The sequence below is a fragment of the Palaemon carinicauda genome, chromosome 19 (assembly GCF_036898095.1).
Source record: "Palaemon carinicauda isolate YSFRI2023 chromosome 19, ASM3689809v2, whole genome shotgun sequence".
In the NCBI taxonomy this organism is placed as follows: domain Eukaryota; kingdom Metazoa; phylum Arthropoda; class Malacostraca; order Decapoda; family Palaemonidae; genus Palaemon; species Palaemon carinicauda.
This window is the reverse complement of record NC_090743.1, coordinates 80,456,649-80,464,148: the sequence shown is the minus strand read 5'-3', so window position 1 is coordinate 80,464,148 and position 7,500 is coordinate 80,456,649. Positions and strand designations below refer to the sequence as shown.

Sequence of the window (7,500 nt, the reverse complement as noted above, 5' to 3'; positions counted from 1 at the left end):
TAGATATGCACACACACGCAACAACAGACAGATTCAACCCTTCCACAACACGTTAGCTGTGGTTTTCGAGCGTACCTCTAAGAGTACCCCTCTCGCCAGGGTATGACTACTCATCTCTCCCTACCCGAGAGACGGGAAGACCAAGAGGTATACATAGAGCCAGGCACGCTCAGTTCTTCCCATTCCTCGGGTAAGGAGAGAAGATGGTGAGTTTGTGTACATAGCTATGTAAATTTTTATGTCTTTTTTGACGGGTGGCGTACACTAGTTTATTACAATTCTAACCACTATTCTTAATAATAGTGTCAACTACTCAGTATTGTCAGTATTAGTATCAGTACTATATAAATACCCTTATCAGCATCAAATCTTAAGACCGCACTTAAATTTGTCCTTGGAAGATGGAGTTGGAACTCAAAGAACTGAGTAAACAAAGTAACACGGATAAGCACTTATACTAAATAGTCGCTATGTTCAATTGGCATAAAACAATGGTTTACTTACATCAGATTTGCATACAATATATTGCAGGCAAATGGAGAATCAACTAATGCATTTTGCATGTCAGCTTTTTATTTCTGAATATTAATTCTGGGCAAATGTTTATCTGAATTATCCTACTATTTCATACGCCAATGGTTTCATATAGATTGAAGATGTATAATTATTGGTAATTTCTTTAAGGTCATTTTATCATGTAATATATAAGAGTACAATTTTATCAAAGAAAATTTCCACATTAGTGACAAAAAATATAATAATCTTTTGAATAATTGCTGAAGATTTTATAACAAACTAATTCAAAATTCCATAACACTGTACATTCAAAATATAAAGTTAGCAAAGTTATTATAGAAAATTTACCGTCTTTGAAATTTAGGGTATTATATAATAAACCTGGTTTTCTACAAATAATCAACAAACTATATAATTCATTACGATAGTTCTAAGAGCCCGTGTCTGTCAGAAGGGCCAGGCGATCTACAGCGAACGCAAGAAACAATACTTAACACGAACCGTCGTATTGTGTAACTTGTACCACGTATGGTTCAAGTACCGTTATTTCCTTCACGGACTTCAGATTTTTCATTTAAGTAATAGAGGGAATTGAAGCTGAGAAATAAATTGGAATTGATTATTTCCAGCCTACGTGACTGCAGAATTTACCGCCGAAATGATTTTACGATGATAATAAAACGAGCAGTTTCTAAGGATAAACTGCTCGAGTTTTCAGACATTACGCTTACCACAAATACTTGGTTGGATCATTCTCGTCTTTCCCTGGATAATCTTAGTTGATAGCAAACGTTTCTATCTATGAAAAGAAAGTTAGCTTTTATGATGAACTAGTGTATGCAACCGGTCAGAAATGATGGCTAATTATTTAGATTGATATGCATACGCACACAGAGATTCAACCCTTCCCAAACCCTTCCCGCTTCCTCTCAGGGTATCCCTCTCACCAGGGTATGACTACTCTCTCTCCCCTTAACCGAGGGTCGGGAAGAGACCGAGTAGTTATATGTCTGGCATTGCCGCTCAGCGTGACCGGAAATATATATATATATATATATATATATATATATATATATATATATATATATATATATATATATATATACTGTATAATATATATGTATATAGACAGATATATACAGTATATATATATATATATATATATATATATATATATATATATATATATATATACATACATACATGTGTATATATATACATATATGTATGTATATACAGATATATATATATATATATATATATATATATATATATATATATTATACATACACATAAACATACATATATATATATGTATGTATATATACTATATAATATATATATATACATATATATATATATATATATATATATATATATATATATGTATATATACTGTATGTATATATATAATATATCTATATATATACATATATATATGTATATATATGTATGTACTGTATATATATAAATATATACATATATATATACATATATATATATATATATATATATATATATATATATATATATATGTATATATGTATGTATATATATACATGTATACATATATATATATATATATGTGTGTATATATAAATATGTATATATATATACATGTATATATACACATATATGTATATATGTATATTATATATGTATATATATGCATGTATTCATACATATATATATATATATATATATATATATATATATATATATATATATATCACGAAACTAGCCAGGACTTAATCTTATATGTCATATTTTCATTTTCCCTGTGGTTCCTCTGCATATATATATATATCTATATATACATATATGTATATACATATATATACATATATATATATATGTATATATATATATATATATATATATATATATATATATATATATATATATAGGCTATACACACACACACACACACATATATATATATATATATATATATATATATATATATATACATATATATTACACATATACTTGCTCATTATATACCGCAGGAGAGATTATTCGCATATATCAAAAAGAAAATACGAATGTCGTAGAAACGAATGTATTCCACACTTTTTTTCGAATCTTTCATATGTTAATCATGTTCTGTCTCTCGTATCTTGCAGGCGACCGCTCTCTTTCTGTGACACACTACTTGTTCTGAGATTCGTCTGTACTGTAAAAAAAAAAAAAAATCAAGAAGAGATCTCTCAGACTCAGAGTGCGATGTTCTCAGCCGATGCCTCTCAGAGGGGCACTGAGCCCAAATGCCAATGATATTGCATAGCCTATTCGATCAAAAAGAAGGAAGCACCAGTTATACTAAGTGCTCTTATTTGCTCTTTCATTTTCTATGGTTTCGATAACGAAAGAACAATATAACCTAGTTCTACTTTTAGTGGCTTGTCCAATTAAAAAAAAGAAATTCAACAAAAACATATGTTTTCGAATTCAAAGATAATTGCCCATTTATGGAGTAGAACAGTGTAATTGATTCGTAATTTGTTTTTCTCCAGTTTGCAAATATTATTTACTGGACTATAATAAAAAAAAAATCAGCATTGCATAAATTTCTTTTATTCATCATTCATTTCACTTATAGCTAATGAAAAAAAAATGGTTAAAAGCTCAAAATAGCAGTTCACCAAAGAGTGTATGTTTGCTGTTTACTATAAAAACATAACAATGAAAAGGCTAATGTAAACCATAACTGGTAATTGTCCAAAAGACAAGGTCTCTCTCTCTCTCTCTCTCTCTCTCTCTCTCTCTCTCTCTCTCTCTCTCCCTATCCTTCATGGATAGTGTAGCGAACACATTTTGATATTCAACTGTTTCCATAACCTCATTAAATGATGTTATGTTCCATTGCTTTTCAAAGGTTGATCACATATTCACCACAGTACACAAATAGTTCATCGTGAAAATGAGGTCTTTGTGATCTTTAAATGTGCTCTTGTATAAAAAAAAATAGCAATGTAATCAAAACAAAACAAATATTTATAAGAATCGGTGATTTTTATCAAGCGTAACGTCATAATATTGCAATTAACAATTGCCAATATCTAGATGGACTGCTAACAGGGATCAAAGCAAAAGTTGCAGTAGAAGTTTTAATGGCGTGTGCGAAGAACGATCAAGAAACGAGAGATATTCTGGATAGCGAACCTGGGAATGAAGGGTAAAGAGAAGCGATATTCTGGACAGCAAACCAGGGAATGAAGACTAAAGAGAAGAGATATTTTGGACAGCGAACCAGGGAATGAAGGGTAAAGAGAAGAGATATTCTGGAAAGCGAACCAGGGAATGAAGGGTAAAGAGAAGAGATATTCTGGACAGCAAACCAGGGAATGAAAGCTAAGGAGAAGAGATATTCTGGACAGCGAACCAGTGAATGAAGGGTAAAGAGAAGAGATATTCTGGACAGCTAGCCAGGGATTGAAGGGTAAAGAGAAGAGATATTCTGAATAGCAAACCAGGGAATGAAGGGTGAAGAGAAGAGATATTCTGGACAGCGAACCAGGGAATGAAGGGTAAAGAGAAGAGATATTCTAGACAACGATCCAGGGAATGAAAGGTAAAGCGAAGAGATATTCTGGACAGCGAACCTGGGAATGAAAGGTAAGGAGAAGAGATATTCTGGACAGCAAACCAGGGAATGAAGGGTAAAGAGAAGAGATATTCTGGACAGCGACTCAGGGAATGAAGGGTAAAGAGAAGAGATATTCTTGACAGCGAACCTGGGAATGAACGGTAAAGAGAAGAAATATTCTGGACAGCGAATCTGGGAATGAAAGGTAAGTAGAAGAGATATTCTGGACAGCGACTCAGGGAATGAAGGGTAAAGAGAAGAGATATTCTGGAGAGCGAACCATGGAATAAAGAGTAAAGAGAAGAGATATTCTGGACAGCGAACCAAGGAATGAAGGGTAAGGAGAAGAGATATTCTGGACAGCGATCAAGGGAATGAAAGTTAAAGAGAAGAGATATTCTGGACAGCGAACCTGGGAATGAAATGTAAAGAGAAGAGATATTCTGGACAGCTAACCTGGGAATGAAATGTAAAGAGAAGAGATATTCTGGACAGCAGGCCTGGAAATGCAGGATAAAGAGAAGAGATATTATGGAAAGCGAACCATGGAATGAAGGGTAAAGAGAAGAGATATTCTGGACGGCGAACCATGGAATAAAGGGTAGACAGAAGAGATATTCTGGACAGCGAACCTGGGAATGAACGGTAAAGAGAAGAAATATTCTGGACAGCGAACAAGGGAATGAAGGGTAAAGAGGATAGATATTTTAGACAGCAAACCTGGGAATGAAAGGTAAAGAGAAAAGATATTCTGGACAGGGAACCAGGGAATGAACGGTAAAGAGAAGAAATATTCTGGACAGCGAACCTGGGAATGAACGGTAAAGAGAAGAGATATTCTGGACAGCAAACCAGGGAATGAAGGGTAAAGAGGATAGACATTTTAGACAGCAAATCTGGGAATGAAAGGTAAAGAGAAGAGATATTCTGGACAGTGAACCAGGGAATGAAGGGTAAAGAGAAGAGATATTCTGGACGGCAAACCAGGGAATGAAGGGTAAAGATGATAGATATTTTAGACAGCAAACCTGGGAATGAAGGCTAAGGAGAAGAGATATTCTGGACAGCGAACCAGGGAATGAAGGGTAAAGAGAAGAGATATTCTGGACAGCAAACCATGGAATGAAGGATAAAGAGAAGAGATATTCGGGACAGCGAACCAGGGAATAAAAGGTAAAGAGAAGAGATATTCTGGACAGCGAAACAGGGAAGGAAGGGTAAAGAAAAGAGATATTCTGGACAGCGATCCAGGGAATGAAGAGTAAAGAGAAGAGATATTCTGGACGGCAAACCTGGGAATGAAGGGTAAAGAGAAGAGATATTCTGGACAGTGAACCAGGGAATGAGGGGTAAATAGAAGAGATATTATGGACAGCGAACCAGGGAATGAGGGGTAAAGAGAAGAGATATTCTGGACAGTGAACCATGGAATGAAGGGTAAAGAGAAGAGCTATTCTGGACAGCGAACCAGGGAATAAAGGGTAAAGAGAAGAGATATTCTGGACAGCGAATCAGGGAATGAAGGGTAAAGAGACGAGATATTCTAGACAGCGATCCAGGGATTGAAAGGTAAAGAGAAGATATTCTGGACAGCGATCCAGGGAATGAAAGATAAAGATAAGATATTATGGACAGGGAAGCAGGGAATGAAGGTTAAAGAGGATACTTGAATTGGACAGCGAACCAGGGAATGAAGGGTAAAGAAGATATATATTTTGGACAGCGAACAAGGGAATGAAAGGTAAAGAGAAGAGATAATCTGAACAGCAAACCAGGCAATGAACAGTAAAGAGGATAGATATTTTGGACAGCGAACCATGGAATGAAGGGTAAAGAGAAGAGATTTTCTGGACAGTAAACCAGGGAATGAGGAGTAAAGAGAAGAGATATTATGGACAGCGATCCAGGGAATGAAGGGTAAAGAGAAGAGATATTCTGGACAGTGAACCAGGGAATGAGGGGTAAAAAGAAGAGATATTATGGACAGCGAACCAGGGAATGAAGAGTAAAGAGAAGAGATATTCGGGACAGTGAACCAGGGAATGAGGGGTAAAGAGAAGAGATATTATGGACAGCGAACCAGGGAATGAAGAGTAAAGAGAAGAGATATTCTGGACGGCAAACCTGGGAATGAAGGGTAAAGAGAAGAGATATTCTGGACAGTGAACCAGGGAATGAGGGGTAAATAGAAGAGATATTATGGACAGCGAACCAGGGAATGAGGGGTAAAGAGAAGAGATATTCTGGACAGTGAACCAGGGAATGAAGGGTAAAGAGAAGAGATATTATGGACAGCGAACCAGGGAATGAAGGGTAAAGAGAAGAGATATTCAGGACAGTGAAACAGGGAACGAAGGGTAAAGAGAAGAGATATTCTGGACAGCGAACCAGGGAACGAAGGGTAAAGAGAAGAGATATTCTGGACAGCGAACCATGGAGTGAAAGGTAAAGAGAAGAGATATTCTGAACAGCAAACCAGGGAATGAAGGGTAAAGAGGATAGGTATTTTGGACAGCGAACTAGGGAATGAAAGATAAAGAGAAGAGATATTCTGGACAGCGAACCAGCAAATGAAGGGTAAAGAGGATAGATATTTTGGACAGCGATCCATGGAATGAAATGTAAAGAGGATACATATTTTGGACAGCGAACCAGGGAAGAAACGTAAAGAGGATAGAGATTTTGGACAGCGAATCAGGGAATGAAGGGTGAAGAAGATAGATATTTTGGACAGCGAACCAGGAAATGAAAGGTAGGCTAAAGATATGAGATATTCTTGACAGCGAACCAGGGAATGAAGGGTAAAGAGGATAGATATTCTGGACAGCGAACCAGGAATGAAAGGTAAAGAGAAGAGATATTCTGGACAGCGAACCAGGGAATGAGGGGTAAAGAGGATAGATATTTTGGACAGCGAACCAGGGAATGAAGGGTAATGAGGATAGATATTTCAGACAGCGAACCAGGGAATGAAGGGTAAAGAGGATAGATATTTTGGACAGCGAACCGGGGAATGAAAGGTAAAGAGAAGAGATATTCTGAACAGCGAACCAAAGAATGAAGCGTAAAGAGGATAGATATTTTGGACAGCGAACCAGGGAATGAAAGGTAAAGAGAAGAGATATTCTGGATAGTGAACCAAGGAATAAATGGTGAAGATGATAGATATTCTGGACAGCGAACCAGGGAATGAAAGGTAAAGAGAAGAAATGTTTTGAACAGCGAAACAAAAGAAATGGAAGGTGATTTGGAAGAAAGATGAATGAAAGAACAAAAAGAAAAAAACCTGAAATCACATACGTTACCTTCACTATAGATTCAGTAACCCACTCAAAATGACGATGCAACGTTAGAGGTCTCTTTACAGGAAAAAGAATTCCCCTTTAGCAACCCAA

At 35.8% G+C, this 7,500-nt stretch overlaps 1 protein-coding gene across 1 annotated transcript in view; it reads right to left on the bottom strand.

Annotated features, from left to right (window-relative positions):
• Positions 1–7,500, bottom strand: part of LOC137658278 (zwei Ig domain protein zig-8-like) — a 400,234-nt gene that overhangs the window by 45,169 nt on the left and 347,565 nt on the right. The gene's annotated exons all lie outside the window — the stretch shown is intronic.